This window comes from Columba livia, chromosome 2, assembly GCF_036013475.1.
Source record: "Columba livia isolate bColLiv1 breed racing homer chromosome 2, bColLiv1.pat.W.v2, whole genome shotgun sequence".
In the NCBI taxonomy this organism is placed as follows: Eukaryota; Metazoa; Chordata; class Aves; order Columbiformes; family Columbidae; genus Columba; species Columba livia.
The window spans coordinates 65,276,317-65,296,789 of record NC_088603.1 but is presented as its reverse complement, the minus strand read 5'-3'; the positions used below and the strand labels follow the sequence as shown (position 1 = coordinate 65,296,789).

The following is a 20,473-nucleotide window of genomic DNA, read 5'->3' as shown; positions in this document are numbered from 1 at the left end:
AGAGAAGGCAGACACGGTACTGCAGTGGTTACAGCAGAGACGGGTGGCGTGGGACATGACAAAGCTCCTGGGGAGATATCTGCCACAATTTCTGCATTCTGGGTGCAGCAGCTTAAAAAAACCCACTAAAACTACTTCGGATCATTCCTTAAAACAAACCAACAGAAAGAACATTGTGGTGATGAAGCCCAGAGTGATTTCTTCTAACTGTGTTATTGACCCTGTGAGCTCCTAAATGGGGAGGGAGGAAGGAAAGGTTGGGTGGCAAAATGCTGGAATACCTTTGTCTAGAGTGTGCTGATGGGTGTGGATGTAACATGCTATATGAAGCAGAAGTAGATGTGTACATCTGCTGACAATCTTTCTTTTTAATTTGGAGCCACCTGAAGGCAGTAAGTAGCTAAATAATAACCTGATCTCCATATGACTTCCCTTCTTTCAGTGTAATAGTGTGCAGGGTGAGGGAAAGGAAAAAAATACTCTACTTTTAGCTCTGGCTTCTGTTTGCTGCTTTGTGAGCCTGAGAACATTTCCTGTCTGCTTGGTGATGGGAAATGTAACCAAAACAGACATCAGTGAGTGACATTTCTTATGCCTGACTTTCTGCACTGGCTTTTCTCTACCACTTTAGAGATGTTGCAACACACATGAAAGTGGGAAGTAGGCCAGATCTTTAGCATGTTTTGCAGCTAACTTGCTGTAGTATTTTACCTTGTTGGCTTCTCAGCATATATATTTTATTTTATCTAAAATATATTACCCAATTATAATTCCTTACAGTCTGGTATTGCAAAGAGCAGGTTAATATTGTCCTTAAAATGCATGTAGTTTTGTGAGCGGCGTATTTTGAAATAAGGTGTTTTGCTTTGATTTAGAATGTATACATAAACTCTGTACTTACAGTTTTCTCATTTTTGCTTCTGTATTTCCCCATACATTCCTTCCTGTCTGTGTTCTCCTATTTCCTCTCTAAATTACAGATATGAGGGAATAACCATTTCCATTGAAAAAGACTTCACTTTTGGGGGTAATCTATGACCATTTTAAGAAAGGTCAGCAGTCCACAATGGTATTGCCAAACATGGGATTATATGAGATGTGGCTTTAGGAAAAACAAAACAAAATCAGCAGTCCTCAGCACCCCGCAGTCTTCAGATGGATTGCACTAAGACGAAATTCCCACGTTGTTTGTTCTTTTCAGAAGGTTTTGTGCTAGATTATAGGCCTTGCACTGTCTCTGTCAACATAAGTTTTTTGATGCAAGGTCATCCATCATGTGAAGGACAAGGTGTGAAAAGGAGGATGAGTGAGTGCAGAAAGAGACAACAATACAAAATTGTACTCTGCCTGTGTTCAGTATTAAATCATTAAATCATTGTAAACACAGGTTAGGATTGTGTTTGGAAAGCAATATCAATATTGGTGTCTTTACTAGTATCTGTTGCCCTATTTAGTTGTTTATTGCCTTAATGAGAGAATGTGCATATATGCAACTTTCTGGGAAGTAGACAGTCAAGTAACTTTTTTCAGCCCGTGCAAACAGATATACATGTGTTTATTGACGATGAGAATTCAGAGTTATATATTTGAAGGCACACAGGTACTGAGTCATTAGAATTGGATTTCTGTGAGAAATTATACTGTTTTTTTTCTACTTGGAAAAATGTGGAATCCTGGAACATAACTTCACTGTCGATGTTTCACTACTTTTGCTTATCACTAGAAAATAAAGTCTAGGCTGCTCTTTGTCAACTTTTTGTAATTTCTGTCTCTGTTTTGCTGCTTCTTCTGGTTCAGCAGTACACAGGAGACATAATGATGCAATAAAACACAAATTTCTTCTCATCTGGGTGTCATCAGGGAAAATGTGCACTGTGGGTGAAGGGTTTTCAGGAACCCCAAGCCCAGCGTGAGAGCAGCTGGGAACTCCATCCTCTGGATGCTGCTTTAGGACCTTAAAAATTAATCTTCTTTGCCCCCAGTGAGATTTCAGGCCCTTCAGAAGTCCATTACCTGTCTGTACATGGGCATGAATAAGAACTCAGAAGTTTCTACAATGGTGTGAGTGCCGAGGTGTTAAAGTTGCATATATTGAGTATATGCTTGTCTATCCATAACTATTTTTAAATGAGGACATAGGCTTGGTATTGTGCATTCAATGCCTTTCTGTTGCTCTACATGTTGCTTTCAGGGTCAGTTTTGCTGTTAATACTTTATCTTTCGAGAATGCTGGATAAGGAATGCATTGAGTACTGCAAAGTCTTGCTTTTCTACGTATTTTCTAGTTGAATGTTCCTCACAGAGCAGTACAATGAAGCTAAGACAAAGTTTGTTTCACCTGGTAGGGAAAGTTGTGAAATTCTGGTTGGAAATAATGATGTTATGATGTTATTCCATATTTGAGAGAGATCAGGTACCTGTATTAAACTCAGAAGTCGGGCTGTGTCTGTACAAAGAAGTTAAATGTACCTGTGAATATCCTCTGGCACTAAGGTTACGGACAGCCCATCTCCATATCATACAACTCTTACTCTCCAAAAGAAGATGGCCATATCAAAACTGCCTTATGGGATTTATCCCTGGGCTGTGTTTTTCCCCTGTGGTGCCTGGGAGAGTGCTGGCAAGCCTGTGCCAAACCTGTGCCAAGGACTAGTTTAATAACTGAACTGCAGAGACAATTAAAGTCTACTGTCTAGGATTGCTTCTTGGCACTGATGTGGAAGTGGCCAGTGAAGAAAATCTGGCTGTTTGTCTCCAATTATCCTGTTTATTGAGGATCAGCACTCCAAATGGTGCATTTCATGCATTTGGGAACTCATCTTCTGTTAGCACTGCTGAAGACTTTGCTACGGTTTTGCATTAAAACGACAGCCATATTACTTCCTCATATCTCTTTGATCGGGGGTAGTGGGGGAAAGAAAAAAACATGGCATGTAACACTGACAACTGTACATGAGGCCAGAAATAATGGGAGTGAAAGAGCTTGCCTTTTCCCTGAGGTATTTTTGCTCTTTCTTTAAGATTTCAGGGGTGATAGTAACTTCACCATCACATATAGTGCATTTCTGCTGTGTGTTTCAAGTGCATGCCTAGTGTGTGTAAATATACGGATAGACACACACATACACACATTGCCCATTTGTAGAGGAGATCTGTAGTAGCTCTGTACAATTTTTAAGTGATAATGACAGGTCACGTGAACACTGAAGCTTGGACCCAGCAGGAGACAGTGCATATACATCTTCAACATTAACACAATCGACATCCGCTCAACAGAAGCGTGGCCGGGCTTTTCCTTAGGAAACATATGCCAAAACTATTATCGGAGACTACGTCATGGCCTGCGGCAAACTGGACAGGATGTTAATGAGGAGGGAATTGTGGAAGAAGGAATCCAAGCACATCCCATATTATCAAAACAGAATGCTGAATAAACAGATTATTTCCATTACCGTGCCCTGTCAGCAATCTTGGTATTTTGATCTTTATCAGGTTTATGCTGATAAAGGTTTATTTTTCATTGCTTAGTTGATACAGGTTTGGGGACGTTTTAAGTGCAACAAATACATAAATAAATGCAAACATCTGGAAGGCCATAAAAGACACAGTGGAGTCAGGACAGCTCATTATTTCTCCTTGGCGAAGAAATCTCTGGTGCATCCTGTGATGTCTGTGACAGTGTGTAAGGAGGCACTCCACTATGTCAAGCCCAGAGTAATAATTCTGTCTTATCTGCTGCAGTAATGAGACTTTTTGAACTACTGAACTCAGCAGAAGTTATAGGTGTAAAGAAAATGGTTTGTGTTTTGCAATTATTTACAACAGGTGGAGACAAGGGAATTTGAACTGGTTATTTTTTCATTCAAGGACTATGTATCAGAACCTAAACTTAAAAGTCATGTTGGTGATGGCACTAATTTAATTTCATATTTAGCAATTTTATTCTGTAGTCCTTGATAGGAGGTTCAATATTTTGTTGCTTATTTTGCTTCTAGTTGTTTTTTCCTTTATCTTTTTCTTCCTGTCCCTCTCCCCCTCTCCAAAGCTTTGCCCAAGTAGCAAGTGAGGTAGCCAAAATAAATACATTTGGGGATAACAGCTGTCCATTTAAAGTGATTTTAATGTGTCTTTTAGAAAGCAAAATACCAAAACAATATCAAACCTTGTATTTTTTTCTAAGATACTAACTGTTTAGAGGTTGTGTTTTTATGAATTGATCAGAAGTTAAACACTGGTCTTAGTTTCATGTCCCTTGAAATTTTAGGTTAGTTCTCTGTTTGTGAATAAAATTAATTAAATATGGCCAATGTCACAGCGAGTTCATCTTATCATCAGTTTTCAGCTGCTTTGTCTTCACCAGACAATGAAAGGTGTTTTTTTTTTTCTTTTCTACATCTTAGCTAACGTGCAGTAGCTAACATGAGGTAAGCCGTAGATGTAATACGAGTTATCAGGATGACGTGGTTCTTGGCCCCCTGGCAGAGTATTCACAAACTCCCTTCTCTCTGTTACGGTTTTACCAAATGTCAGCTAATGTGTGCTAAGAATAGGTCTTGTTGTCTGCCACCCGACGGGAATGACCTCAGCCCTGACCAGTAGCTTCCCTGTCTCAGGGTACAGAGGTGGCTCATTTGCTGGAGCCATTCCAGCCTCAGCCTCTCAGCTCCCCAAGGTGCAAATCCCTGCCCTGGTTTGCTAAAAATGAGATGTTTGGTGTTGCAAAACCCACCAAACAGCCATTGATTGGCAGTAACTGTCACTCATTATCAATCTGAGCTTGATTTGAAGAACCAGGTATTGGTAAAAAGCCACCTAAAACATTCCTTGTTTGCTTTTAAACTTTTATTTGCAAGGAAAAGGCCTCTAAATATCAGGTACTTAAGAAAGGCAGAAGTTGGATCTGATCTGTTTGTTTATGTACCATATAGTCATTCCAGGTGACCTAGTTTAGGATTGTGATGAGATCTGAAGAGCAGAGTATTGAAAACATTGTTTGTGAGAGCCTGTGTGCCAGAACAATATGGGGTAAAATCATCTTAATGAGATGTTAGATCATCTGCAGAATGCATTTCTCGGTAAACACAGTGGATTTATTTTCCTTAAGAGGAACACAATGAGCTTCTCAAAGGAATGCACTTTCATAAGGTTGAAAGAAAATAAGTAGAGATTTTGGTTCTTTTAAAGCTTGAGCAGAAGGAATTTTCTGCAGAACCTCACAGTTGCAGTCACTGTGATTAAACAGTTGTTATTGCCAGCTTGCTCTAGATTCATGCATGGTGATGGGACATTGAACAAAAAACTTCTGTTTTACTCTGGAAATAAAATCACTGTTCTTAGTTTGTTTGGTAAATAAGCATGGAGATGTTGTTTTATTATTGTAAACCAAGATCCAGAACCTGAGAGTCCAAAATAGTACTGTAGCTTCCAGCTAAAAATCAAGATCTGTCAAGTGCTATCACATCTACTCCCTTTCTAGCTTTATTTGACCCAAGAGGCAATTTGTTGAAATGCTTGCTAACCTTTACTGAACAAAAGGAGTGACTTAACAAACATGATTTTTTCCCTGGGTAATTTTACTGCCTGGCCTGGGTTTAGGCAAGGTTTCCCCCTTGACATTTTTCTGCCCCCTTTCTGTGTCTTCCAAGGAACACAGCAGTAGCTCTCAAGGAGACAAGTTGCATTGGTGTTCTCCTGGAGGAAACATAATATTTGTTGACCAGCAACATAGCAAAAAAGTTACACTACGCATAAGCCAATAAGAAAGGCAGATTTTTAGTGTTCTGAATTTGCAAGGGGAATCTCGTAAACCTTATGACTTTTCATTATCCAATTCTTTACAGAGAAAAGGCGAAGTTATGGACAGTGGCTAGGAAACAGAACACATTTTGTTTTTCCTCAGAGCATCCTGATAATAAACATTTATTGACTACAGGTCATGTTATAAAATGAATGAAAAAAAAGATGAATGAGTAAAGGTTATTTACAGAAAGGAAGTTGCCTTGCTATATGTTTTCTCATCTTGATTCTGGCTGATGACACCTTCTGGTTAATTGGTTAACTTCAGTTAGTAAAATTCACCTGTTACCATTATTTTAAATATTTTTTAAAATCCATGTTTTCTCACTTTTCTGTCCTTGCTTGGAGTGGAATCCACATTGCTCAGACTGAATACATGCAATACTCTTATTGATTTTTCTCCTCTTAGTCTACATCAATCAACCAGAATAAATTCCATACTGAAATAATAAATATACCTCGACACCCAGAGAATGGCATTACATTCCTTTTGATTTCCAGACATGAAGAATTATTTGTGCTTGTTTGTTTGCTGTGTCAGCACTGAAGAACATGTTAGCATTCCTTTGGAACTCATGTGTCACCAAAAAGTTATTTTCTTGGTAGAAGATCTCCACTTTTTAATTGTCCCACTGCTACCAGGATCACCGTGAACAAACATCTCACTCCAAGAGTATGTACTAGAAATGCAACTGAGCATATGTGTTAGCTAAGACAGCACACTTTAAAATTTTCGTTTCAACAAAGCCTATGGCAGTATTCCACATTGACTTGTGTACAAATAAGGGAAGACCTTTACCTCTGTCCTTGGATGCTCAGCCTGCCGTTGGCTCATGAACCTGTCTTTTTTATGATTCATAGTCTAATGAATAATTTTGTTCCCCATGTGTCAAACAGAAGAACTGAGTTTGTTTTAGAGCTCTGTTGGTGAGTGCGAAGTCATTTAACTGAGACTTATGCAGGTGAATTGCCACTGTAAATGTACTGACTGAGGCTTAAAAAAAAAAATGAATACGGTTGCAAAATTTTCTGGGGAAAATTGTTCTGTGGGTATTGTGTCTTGGTAACTATTCACAGTGCACAATCTGTTTTCATTAATTATACTTACCTACCATGCACATTGTATTTATTGTGGAACGGCATATGACTATACATACTACATATAGATTTTGTATTCTTACTAAAATTGACATGGTAATAATGTATTCTTCAGTATTTTGTGGCAATTTCACATTGGTACAAAATACTGCTACTTCAACCCGGCATTCATTTCTTAGAGAGGGTATTTCTACCCCCCTCCCTGTTTCTTTGAATGATATTTAAAGGCCTTATATAATTAGGTGGGAATGCAAAACTAAAAATAAGGAATCCTGCTTAGTACAGTGTATGTAATTCTTATGGCTCTTTACAAATCAAAATATAATGCACACTTAGATCTGAAAATGGGGATATTTTGGTCAATACCAGTACAAATGCATCATTATTGAATAGCGGTAATAACCAATGAAACAAGAGCTGCTGAAGAAGAAAAATCTGTCTCCCCAAAAGAACACTACTTAAATACACTTGCTGCTCACAGAGCAGTATTTATGTGACTTTTGTTAGCAGTGAAAATCACATCCTGTTCTGGTTCTAAAAGGCCGTCTTTTTGATAGCCATCTCCCTTCCCAGAGTTCTGAAGTAGGAAGGGTTTGTAGCTGATACATGTCAATAGAAAAGTTTTGATTTCTAGGGCTGAAGAGGAGTTTTTACACACAAATAACCTGTTAAACTGGGTGATTAAGAGATTTTGGTCAGTTAAATTGCTTTTGGGTTTCCATCATGCTGGGTTAATAGTTAGTTAAAATTAGGAGAGGAAAGAAATGAGATAAAAGTCTAACAAAAATCGAATAAATAAAAGACTGTTGTCTGCTGTGACTAAAGGATATTACAGAAATTGTGAAGTGGAAGCACTCAGGGGTTTTCCATTGAACAATGTACATAAGATCTCCTATGAGCTAAACCAAAGGATATATGACTCAATGATAAACCATATGTTTACCCATATGTCTGAGATACTGTCCTGGCCCTGGAGGAGATCCAGTAACTTGAGAGGAGCCCAAGTACCAAGTATTTTTAAGTAGCTGGTCAGTACTTTGAGAAAATTCAAGATACATATGTGTGTGTCACAACGAGATAAAATAATACAGTAAACATATAATATTCTTAAGCCTTCAATCAGTTTTGCATCAAGTATTCCATTCCCTCCCATTCTGTCCTGTATAAACCAGGCTTGGCTTATTTCTTTATTTTTATTATTGTATTGGCAGGATTAAGGATTAAATTTCTACTTGTTTTTACACACATTTCGAAATAGCATTACTAAAACAAATGTTCAAGTAAAATATTGAGGAAACATTTTTTATGTGCTTAAGAAAAGGCACAAAATAGAGCTTCTTGCCACACTCATACAACTGAACATGTCTTGAGACCATTTTGTCTTCCATTATTGTGATCCATACTAAAACTTTTGAGCAATGCAACCCATGGAAGTCTGCGGACACTGGTATCAAGGCTGGACCCATGTGTCTTACTGCAGAAACACAGAAAAAGACAAATCAGCAATCTGATAGATGGTCGGAAGTGCATGGATATGGTTGGAGGAACCCTTGTCTTCCTCAGTTTTCTCTCCAGCCTGTGAGGTGTGCTGCAGCAAACAGCTGGAGCTATTTGTAAGCAGGACTGTGTCTGACCAAATAGCACAAATATGTAAATAAAGTAGTAGCTCTCATCTAATTTGGAGTAGAGTTAGGAAAGGTAATGCAGCTTCCTACTAAATTTCATTACCAAAGTATGATTTATTGATTGCTTAAAGCTCCATCGAACCTGGCCTTGAACACTTCCAGGGATGGAGCATCCACAACTTATCTGGGCAGCCTTTTCCAGTGCCTCAGTACTCATAGTGAAAAATTTCTTCCTTATATCTAATCTGAATCATCCCTCTTTAACTTTAAAGCCCTTAACCCTTGTCCTGTCACTACACACTCTTGTAAAAAGTCCCTCTCCAGCTTTCTTGTAGGTCCCATTTAGGTACTGGAAGGCTGCTGGAAGGTCTCCCTGGAGGCTTCTCCAGGCTGAACAACCCCAACTCTCTTGGCCTTTCATCATAGGAGAGGTGTTCCAGCTCATGGCCCTCCACTAGACTTGCTTCAATGGTCCATGTCCCTCTTATGTTGGCAGCCCCAGAGCTGGACACAGTACTCCAGGTGGGGGTCTCACCAGAACAGAGGGGCAGAATCACCTGCTGGTCATGCTTCTTTTGATGCAGCCCAGGACACAGTTGGCTTTCTCTGCTGCAAGCACTCATTGCTGGTTGCACGTGGAGCCTCTTGTCAATCAACACCCCCAGGCCTTTCTCCTCAGGCCTGCTCTCAATACATTCTCCACCCAGCCTGTATTTGTGCTTGGGATTGTCCTGACCCATGTGCAGGACCTTACACTTGGCCTTTGCTAGCCAAGGAATATCCTTTACTAGCTGATCTTGTACTGACTGGAGCTGTGAGTGCAGGGTTTATGATGGGTATCAGGGCTCTTTAATTTGTACTCATCCAACTTTTCTATAAAGGAAAGTGGGCTTGGGTCATTAAGGTTTCTAAAGCTCGCTTATATATTTCATCCTCTGTTGGCAGCACTATTTTTACTTGTTGTAGCTCATATTATAACTAGGAAAGGCAAGCTCGTTTTTTGTGTAATTCAGGCACTGCCTTGAATAAGGATGGATTTTAATACATGCTTAAGCATGCGTCAAGGTGCACAGCTGAATGAAAGCTGTAATTTAAAATTATATATATAAATACAGATGAGTTCATGGAGGAGATAAAACCTGAACAACTTGCAAAGTTGCTTGTAAAATACAAAATATATAAATAGGTTAAAATACGCTGTAGTAGCTGAAGAGTGCAAAACCAACCTTAACTTTAAAGTAATCTTAAACTGAATGTGATACTACTATGTAGATACCTAGGACCTGTAAGTTAAATATCTAACCAACTTTCAGTTGAAATTAAAGACCTTGTCTTACTCTTCATTTTTATTTAAACTGCAGATTAATGAGCTGAAACAGGGAGGAACAGTTGCAGAGGAACTGAAAATCTCGCTGTGATGTAAAGCAAATCTCACTTGACAACAATAAAATCTTCTTGACAACCTGCACGTTGTATCTGCACATCTGTATCTGTTCACTGATACTTCAGGAAAATCTTTGTGTGCCCCAAGATTCTTTCATTTGGGGTTTTTTCCTCTAACATGATTTTGTCAGTTGGTGAAAGATATTACCTCCCAATTAGGTGCCCCCTTAATCTCAATCACAACAGCACAATATCTGTAATCTTTTGAAATTCACATGCTGATAACTGCAGAGCCTTATTAACAATACTGTATATTATTATTTATTTATACCATAAACTTTATCTTAAACAAGGAAAATGTTATGTTTTAGGGGTTTTTTAACTCCGCTTTGAATTGGATGTTGGGTGTCCTTAGAAGTCAAAACCCAGTGACCTGGAGGGAAGACCTGAGGCCTGGAGTTCCAGTATGTGTTTCTCTGTCATGTCTCTGCCCCTGATGGTCCCCAGCACAGGGTTTGCAGAACTTACTCTCTTTTCCAGTATTTGCCCTTTTTTTTTTTATAGTAATAAACCCCTGATATTTTCACTGTCACTTTCAAGCAAATTCCCTTGGTACTCAGGAAGGTTACTTTAGATATTAATGGCAGGTACACATTGCACTCTGTTGGCAGTCCAAATAGGCCCAATAACATGTAATTTATAAATTGAGGACATAGTGCTCTGTCTTGCATGTTATTTTCCTTTAGGCTTTTTTTCAAGCCACAACTGAAGTGTTTGTTGTTTCTAAAAACAATTTGCAACTGTTCATATTAGCAAATTAAAAAAAAAAAAAGTGAGAGACAAGTGCTTACAAGAATCCTTTCTTGGTCACACTAGTTGTTTGCAAACATTCAGTTTTGCAATGACCTTACTAGCCAGATAGAAGGCCAGAGATTAACTTTTCAAAAGGAAATAGATGATGTTGGATGACAGGTATGAAAATTAAAATTGATGGAATTGAGTAGCTTTAGAAATGGGACTTCAGGTTCTTTTAGCAGTTTCAACTTAAATTTTTCGACAAGGCTGAAACCTCAAGTGTAGTTTAGTATGGCTGAGACTTGGTTTTAGATACAGCTATTTAACTTTATCAGACTATCCTGGGGAACTTTATAGTTCTTGGCTTCACGAAGGATGATGATCTGCTGGGGAATGACTTTTATAAGTGGAAAGACAAACATGACTGTAGTTCTGTTTGTCTGTCCAGTCTCCTTTAAATCTTTAGTCCTGTGGGTGATACATTATCGGACTGATTCCAGCTTCCTGTTTACATAGGGTCTGGCTTTGATGGGAGTACAACAGATTAAGAAGCAGAAGCAGAGTTCCTGTTTTAGTAATTTCTCATTAAGATGTATATAAGTCCAATGACACTGTGCTGACAATTATTAAAAACATCAGACCAGCCAGCACATACTTTCACATCAGCACTAAAGATTTAAAGGCATACCACTTCAGCAGCAGTCCCACTACTTCATCTTCAATCAAAGCTACAGATTGGAAAGAAATTTTGCATGTTGTTTTACACATGTTTTAAGCTAAGGAAGATCATTCTGAAAAGGCTGATTTGTCTATACAAGGGAATTTAAGTAAATAATTCCTGCATTAAATTAAATCCTGCAGTTTTTATCTATAGTTTATTTATCAAGCAAAGTGATCTGGAAACTGTTGATAGGCTTTTCTCATGATTTGTTAGTTGCATTTTACGTTATGAAGTCACACTTTCCTTGCAGTTTCAATAGCTTTAGCAAAGTTTCTTGCTATTATCTTTTCTATGTCTTTATCTGATAAATTATAGTTCTCCTAGTATATGGCTTCTCCTCCTTGGGACTGGAATGGAGTAACCTATTGGCTTGACTCCTGCCATTGTGCTAATGATTTGTTTGGCAGCCCAAAACTTTTTTTTTTTAAATATGGAATTCTGTTATTCCTTGTGTAAAGTCATGTTCTGTTGACATGTCACCTGGTACAGCAATACACCTCCACCAGTGTGGTCTGCAAACCACATACTCTTCTTGTTCAAAAACAGGCAATAGAAAACCATTTATGTCAACTAAACAAAATGCATCTCAGTAGAATTCTTTGTGGTTTTAAATAGTTTTAAATATCCTAAGTGGTAAGTGTTAAGCCAATTGCTGGGAGGGTAAAAGAAAAAAAAAGTGTAGTAATTCGGAGTAAGCTTGTGACAAACTGTATAAGAAGGTGAACTCTACATGAAGTTCCAGATACTTGGAAATTCCTGCAGGCAGTTCGGGACAATTTTTCCTCTCAGTCTGCAGCTTCTCTTGGAAAAAGTCTCTCAATGACACCGTTCCATGCTACCTTTCCTGAGTTAACTTGATTCTGAGTTAAGTTGATCCGCAATACTAAAGTGTGTATTGTTATAGGACTTGTCTGTAGTAAGTGTCCATCCCAGGTAACCCTGGAAGATCACTCAGTTCTTTTCCCCAGCAGCACTGGCTGGAAAAAATCAGAGCAATGCAATGTGCTTAGGTTATTCTTTTCAAGCTATGTTTTGTGTTAGCAAGCCTTATAGTTTAATAGGTATGTAATCTTAATACATACTCTTTATGAGTTGTTGACATGTTACAAACCCCTGTTATTATCTATTTACCTTCTTTGGGAGTTTCATCAAGAAATTACAAATATGCCTATGAATATGAATTCCATTTTATGCAATTCCAGTAACAGTATCTATGATAACTGTAGCGTGATACCAACCGATAACAAAAAGCTTATACTTACAACTATTGAATAATCACTTCACTGCCTATTTACATTTGAAGTATAGAACTCGCTAGATTCAGTTTCTGCTCTGGTGTATATTTATCCTGTTACTGACTTTTTGTTCCTTTCTACTACTTAAGGTTGTGTAATTTACATTTACTTGATGATCCAGAATGTTTAGAAAATAGAAAAAGGATCATCTGCTATAAAAATACTCCCACTAGAAAAGGGCTAGTTGTCAAACATTAAAACTAAATAAGATCCAATTGGGCATAATTAAACCAGACTTGCACTTAGTAAGATGTATACATGTGTACTGGAACTATTGAATTCAGAGGTGGACTGGACTATTCTTAGTTTTGAAGTTATTAGCTCTTGAAAAAAAGAACTTAAAATGAAGATAGTTTATTAGGCTGAGCTCTTCTATCTTTAGTGAGACACCATGTGACTTCTTTCATGGAAGCTTCCTTCTCCTCTCCCATCCCCAGTAAAATAAGGGCAATTTAGATATTAAAAACCAAAAATCCCCAAAACATTTACTGCACGTGCATGTGGAACAATAGACCTTGAATAGGGGGTTTTTTGGAGGTATGTGATGTGAAAGCAGAGCTCACCATATTAAATTCAGTTGATATGTCCATTTATATAATGTCCCTATCAATGGAGAATTCAGTGTGTCTAGGGAACCTCTGTGAACACATCAGATTATTGTGGTGTTCATATGTTATCAATCAACAGGCCTGACAAAAAAATGTACTGGTCAGTATAACTCCTAAATTTACTTTTAGTAAAATACCAGAATTTTGATTTTACGCTTCTTTGGTAGTCACATTGCTAAGCTGACATATAGGGAACTTGCAAGGTGACTGAAGAACCAAATGCTTCTTGAGACAAATCCTTTAACGTTCTGTGCATTATGCAGGTATATTCATGGGGATAAATTCCTTAGAGGGGTTTTAAAACTGTATAAGATTTAAAAGCTGTAAAGTTGGTTAGCACACTTTATAGCCTGCTTGGATGGGTATGGTCTATATGTTTTTTCAGGCCTTGGTTAGCACAGTTTATAGCCTGCTTGGATGGGTATGGTCTATATGTTTTTTCAGGCCAAGGTCAATGGTATAAATGGTGCTCTAAAAACTGCCTGTGAATAACTGCAAAAAACACCTGGTGACTGAAGCAAGAAAGTTTCAACAAAGATTTGTGGTTGTAAAATACACTTTTAGAGCTGGAGCAGAAAAGTGGAAGACAACTTCTACTATAGCTCTTGAGTTTGGGTTGATTATTTTTTCATTTTTAATTGTTTTCTCATGACATCCTTTTTTTTTTTTTTTTTTTTTTTTTCCTGTCTGGTAACTATAGCTGGTGATGAAAGGAGAATATTTGTCTTCCTGGATTGCTGGGCTAATGTCTCTGTGTGCAAAATTTGACTTCTTTTTCTGAAGTGGATTGTACAAAAATTTCTGCTTACAACCACCTACTGCCACAGTCGTGAGGCTAGTTAACATGCCATGTGACCAACTGCTTTTGAAAGGAATAGAAATGTCATGAGCCAATTATTGTGACTTATAAATGACATAATGAGACAAGATGACACCTACGTTCCATAAGTGCAACGAGGTGGGGGGTTGCATTTTGAAACCCTGTCGTTACCTTCTTTAATTACCTGTGGTCCATCTTCTGCAGGAGGAGCTGTGGGGCTCGGCTGGTCCTTGTGGGCTGCCTGCAGCAGCCAGCACATTGCTACCAGTGGTTAGAAATTGTTGTACTGCCACTCAAGTCTGGGTGAACTGAGTCTTCAGCTACATCCCCGAACGCTGCAGCCATTGAACCCTGCTTCTCAGGTCCTCTCTATCCTCTTAACACAAGCACATGTTGAATTGCAGTCAGCCAGGAAGTGTAGACTTGTGAGGCTAAGCCCGTGCTAAGGTTTGGTTGGCATGTGGTAGTGTTGGGCTATTACAGGGGTGCCGATGGGGAGTGCCTGAGATGGTAGGCCTGCACGCCTCGGTTAAATACAGTTAGCATATAGGTAACATTTACACCTGGTTTGATTTATTGCAGTATTTATTTCCACTGGGACAATGTTTTATTCTGCTTTAAATCCAACATGAAAGAGACGTGGTGTATCTAAAGATGTAGGCGAGTGCGTCTGCTATGTTACTGTCATGTCTTTGTTGCCACTAGAGGTATAAAGTGCTCAAGTAAATGGAAAAATCGAAGCTTTGCTCATATTTGTGCTTCAGTTCCGAGTGTGATGTTGGAAGCAAAGTTGAATCCGTACAATTAAACGGAGTGGCTCTGAAGTCCTCCATGGCGGAGCCGAGTGGATGGGGCACCACAGCAGCGGGCAGACCTGCCTTTTGCAGCGCAGGGTGAGGTTTGTATCCCAACACAGTCTTCATGGACAGTCTCCAATATTACTTTCTTCTCCCTAATATCTGTGAGAGACTTCCTAAAGAGAAGATGGCAGTCCCCAGGCAGATGTACTCTTTCAGTCCTAAGAAGTGGTGGTTGATAGAGCTGCCTTTCCCACATCAGAGACAAAATTCTGCTCTGAACTCGTGGCCATGTACCATGCTTACTGTGCTCCCTCTTTTCATGCAGCATTTAAATATCATGGCAATGTGTATGTAATAAAACTTGAAGATCAGTAAATAGACTGTTTGTATGACATTGAATACAAATGGAGCAGCTGGCAGCTAGGAACTAGAAAGAAATTCTTTACAGAGAGAGTGGTCAGGCATTGGAATGGCCTGCCCAGGGAGGTAGTGGACTCATGTCCCTGGAGGTTTTTAAACTGAGATTGGACATGGCACTTAGTGCCATGATCTAGTAAATGGACTGAAGTTGGACCAAGGGTTGGACTTGATGATCTCTGAAGTCTTTTCCAACCAGGTTGATTCTGTGTGATTCTGTGAACTGTGACTATGTCAGGAACACCACTACCACCATCACCACCAGTACTTAAACTGGATGTTACAGGTCTTCCTAGGTGCTGTTGCCTGAAAGGATTTAGCAGCATGTAACACAAATGCTTCCTGCACCAATTGGGCTTTGTATCTTGAACACAACAATAGAAAAATAGATAAAATAACAATTTAAAAAGCCCAACCACAACAACATACCACCTCTTTTTTTTTACAGTTAGATAGCAAAAGCTTATAAAGGTGCTTTTCTAGGTGGCTGTTGTAGTTACTCAAGAAGAGTTTCAAAAAATTGCAATTTTGCTCTTTCAGGCAGGGAGAAAAAAAACCAAACATAACAAACAATTCAAACAGCCCAAACAAACTGCTCATAGAATTAAAAAAAAAAAAAAGCAGCTTAAAACAGCATTTTAAAAAGAGAAAAAAAAATCTAAGGCTTAATGTCCTCTTGCAAAATATCTGTAGGCAGAGCTAAGGCCCTTTTTCCCCACATAGGTCTCTTTCCAACTAGAGAAGGCCAGAGTGGCAGGCAGAGTTTTGCAAATTATCCCATTACTCTGGAGCAGTTTTTATGCATCATGGGCAGCTTCAGTTTTAAGCTTCAAGCTATTGTGTATATATAATTTGTATTTTAGAAATATGTATGACCAACAGGAAATATTTTATTGATGATAGTTACTGGAGTTTGTTACTGTGCAAAGGTATAGATGTAGAGATAAAATTTTGCTTACTATTAAATATTCAAAGCCTAAACTACATGGGATAGTTGGGATATAAAGCAGGACCTTTTTTTTCCTCTCTTTGTTGGCTTTTACTGTAGGCCAGTGAAAGAACTTGGCAGTGTTTGTTTATCACTTCTGGAATATGTCATAACTTCCTAACACACATGTTTTCCAGATTCTGAAATGAAGACGCCTTGTGTTTGGGGTTTTTATTTTTATCCAGCAGTGACAGCCTTGGAATGAGTGACATTCAATCAATAAGCTACATTTTCGTTTTTTCTCGGAGTAGCTTTAAGAGTATGATAAAAAGAAAATAACCGCAGCTGTGTGAACTGCAGTTCATACGAGAAATTGTTGTCACAGCTCCTAATGCCAAGTGCACTGGGCTGGAATAAACAGAGCTAGAATGAAATAGAAATTAAGAAAAAAAAAGGTTGACTCCCTGCCTTTAATCGGTAAGCAGTACTGTGACCTCTGTAAGTATGAAACAACCCATAAAAGAGCTCATGTTGAAACAACTGTTTGGAAAACTGCATGGAATTAAGGTATTTGCATCTCTCAAGAGGTTGTTCATTTATAAGATGTATGTTTTACTCTGCTCAGAGGCATACGCACTGTCTTCAGCTGAATGTTATTGTGCTGCATAATATTTGTCCTGTTTGTTGGGAAAGTTTAATTTAGCAAGTTCTAACCATGGACAAATATCAAATGTATTCTGTGATTAAGCCTTGGGTTTGTCTTAGATACCAATATCTTAAGTTTTAGACATAAAACTATGTAAAGCTCTCTAATGGCTCTTAAAGGAAACCACAAACCGTTTCTTGAGTCAGTTATACAACGAGTCGCTCCAAGGGACTTGGTCCTGCAGCCCTTGAAGTCAATAGCTGAGCTCCCATGGATTTTTGTGGTGCAGGCACGGCGCACTGTGCCTGGCGCAGGAGCCAGCTGAAATCAGCCCTCCTGCTCCCTCCGGCAGTTCAAAGCTAGCAAAGCTGTCATCATCGCTGGCAAGCCCGAGGGGTAAAGCGAGGACAGGACGAGGCTGCCAGAGCAGTTCCCGGCGCTGAACTCTCCCAGGTCACTCCTCCAGCACTGGCTGCGGTGGAGGCGAAGGCAGCGGCGGGGACAAGCACCTGGCAGCTGGCCGGGGCTCCAGCTTGTGGACTCAGGGTAGCACTGGCCTTTTTGGGCTGGTGTGCTGCAAGCTGTGGCTTGCATTTGCAATGGCCAGCCAGCAGGACTAGGGAAGCAATCAGTCCTTTGTACTAGGTGCTGGTGAGGACACACGTTAAATCCTGTGTTCAGTTTTGGGCCCCTCCACTACAAGAAAAACACTGAGGTGCTGGAGACAGTTCAGAGAAGGGCAATGAAGCTGGAGAGGGGTCTGGAGCACAAGTCTGATAAGGAGCGGCTGAATGAACTGGGGCTGTTCAGCCTGGAGAAAAGGAGGCTGAGGGGAGACCTGATCGCTGTCTACAACTACCTGAAAGGAGGTTGTAGCATGAAGGGTGTTGGTCTCTTCTCCTGAGTAACAAGTGATAAGATGAGAGAAAAGGGCCTCAAGTTGCACAAGAGGAGGTTTAGATTAGACATGAGGAAAAAAAAAATCATGGAAAGGGTTGTGAAGCAATGGAACAGGCTGCCCAGGGAAGTGGTGGTGTCACCATCCTTGGAGGTGTTTAAAAGATGCATAGACGAGGTTCTTAGGGACATGGTTTAGTGCTAGAGTTAGGTTATGGTTGGACTCAAGGACCTTGAGGGTCTCTTCGAGCCGAAATGGTTCTATGATTCTTATGTGTTGTGTGCATTAGATCCAAACTTTGAAAATTTCAAACGTGTGTAAGTGTTGGGGTGTGCAAACACCACTGCAGGCAGTGCAAGCCTGCAGAACTATTGCTGGCCAAGGAGCACTTGCGTGTGCACCTGCAGGGACCAAAACTGCAATATTATTTCTGTAAGATCTTGTACCTGCATCTGAAGTGAAAGCTCATGCACATGCTCTGTGCACACACACAGGCTCAAAAGAAGCCATGCTGAAAATTTCCCTTTGCTGCAGTCACACAAACTGTCTAAAAATCCAGCACGTAAATTTTCAGTTAAATATAATATTCCTAGCCCATGTATTATTCAAAGGAAGCTTACCTTATGGAGAGTCCTGTTATCCAACTGATTGCATTAAATATTGACATAAACCTTTAAGTTAAAGAAGTAGTTATTCTCCTCCACTATGTCTGTGCTATTTGATCATGTACGTAAAAATAAGTGTGTGTGTGTGTGTGTGCACACGCATGCATGAGTATATGTGATCTCATGGCCCACGTTAAATCTGGAAGCATTCACTAGTGTTTCCATTATAGGCTGGCTCACTCAGGATGTGCTTTTTCTTTGACAGTGTCATGTAGCAGTGCCTTGATTAATATTATTACTCTAAGGAATATAATAAAAAAATCCAGCAGAGCAAGAAAATGATTGTTACAATAAAAGCCATTGAAATGAACATGCTTATTAACATGCTTCTCAATTGCACAGAGACTAAAAGACAGGGAGCGCGTTCTTGTCTTCCACATTGCTCTGCATATTTTGTCATTATGCTGCAGAGCTGTCGCGACTGCTGTCTCCTGGTTATGATTTTCAGATCCCAGTTGATGATTAACACCTTTGGCTCAGACAATTTTAACAGGCCAGTGCTGTAGCTGCATACATTTTCATGCTGCTCTGGCAGTAGTGATGTGCATTACGATGTGGAGGGGCATGGAGGGAGCTGAGAGGAAGAAAGAGGCTGTCATGCAAGAAATCATTTTTTCCATATGTTTACCCTATTTGTCAGGTCAGCACTCAGGTTTGACTAGAAAGCATATTACATGAATGCCTTGCATTTCTGCAACACCTTTTACTTAAAGGCATCCTAAAGCCTCTGGTGAGACCAGAAATCTAGGATTCAGGGATGAAGTCTGTTCAGTGTCCTCAGATAATGAGGAAGAGTGGAAAAGGTGCAGAATTTCATCCAGGTTTTGCTGGAAATTGTACCTTTGACCACAGAATGTCCCTGGGCTGACTTTGTAGGGTCACATAAAAGCTTTGAGGGAAGGCAGCAGGCACACTTTTTTGGCAATGATAAAGTTAAATCCGCACTAACTACTGATACATGCTCAAGGTACATAAATGTAACCATGAATAGAAAATTAATGAGAAATTAATGAAGGTATTATGGGATCACTCATATCCATCCTTCTGTTTTCTAGGACTGCTCTGGCTCTCTTCTTTCCCCCATCTTCACTTGCTCTCTGCTTATTCACCTTTACTTTTGGTATTTTCTGTTCCACCATACCATCCATGCACTCCTTCTTAAGTCGCTTTTTCTTTCAGTTCCAGTGCCACTCACCTGACTCTTTGGGCCCCTCTCTCAAATGTAGGCAAAATCATTTGCAAAGTTTTAGTGCACAGATGATTGTCCAAAACAAGTCTCATGCATGCAAAAATTAGTTTGAAGAACATGTATACGCACTGGTGCACAGCGTGGTGTATACTGGTGAGTGTGCAATAGCCGGTGCTTGTGTTATTTATTAATATTGTGTAAATGATTTATTAATATTATGTAAATGTATCTGTCTGTGGAAAATACAGCGTCAGCCTCTTTCAGACTGGGATGCTGAGTGAGCTGGATATTTGTGAACAATACCGTTATGAGTCGTACCCTTCCCCTTTGTCACTGAGGATGTTTGCTCAGATTTAAGTATTGTTTTTGTTTTGGCAGAGGCCAAAAGCTGGGAGCAGGAAGCGGCTGCACCCTGACGGCTGTCATTTCCCCTGCGCCCGACTCCTGTTTACTGCCAGCTGCTTTCTTACAGACACATTGCCCAAGCTTTGATATAACCGGGCCCGTCGCTGACTCAGAGCTAGTAAACTCTCTGTGGCTATCTGCTCATTTCTGCTGTTCTTCACAAACAACAAGGTCAGCCTGGGGAAAAAAATAATAGTAATAATTTAAAAAAAAATTGGGGGATCTTTCACAATCCTCTGCTCAGATTAGGGTATGTGTGTTCCCACTGAGTCAGTACAGGGTAAGAAGAACGACAATGGCCGGGAATGTCACAAGTGGATGGTGGGGAGCTGGGCAGAGCTCTGATGTAGAAGCTGCTGTTCCAGCAGGATGCAGAGGAGATCC

The 20,473-nt window shown here is 39.6% G+C and overlaps 1 long non-coding RNA gene across 3 annotated transcripts in view; it reads left to right on the top strand.

Annotated features, from left to right (window-relative positions):
* LOC135578813 (uncharacterized) overlaps window positions 1–20,473 on the top strand; it is a 284,707-nt gene that overhangs the window by 218,709 nt on the left and 45,525 nt on the right. For 2 of the 3 annotated variants that reach the window (XR_010470931.1, XR_010470930.1), the window contains exon 7: window positions 20,063–20,260. The exons of the other annotated variant lie outside the window; for it this stretch is intronic. This is a non-coding gene — a long non-coding RNA (uncharacterized LOC135578813). The remainder of the gene's footprint in view (window positions 1–20,062; window positions 20,261–20,473) is intronic. 3 annotated transcript variants of the gene reach the window in all.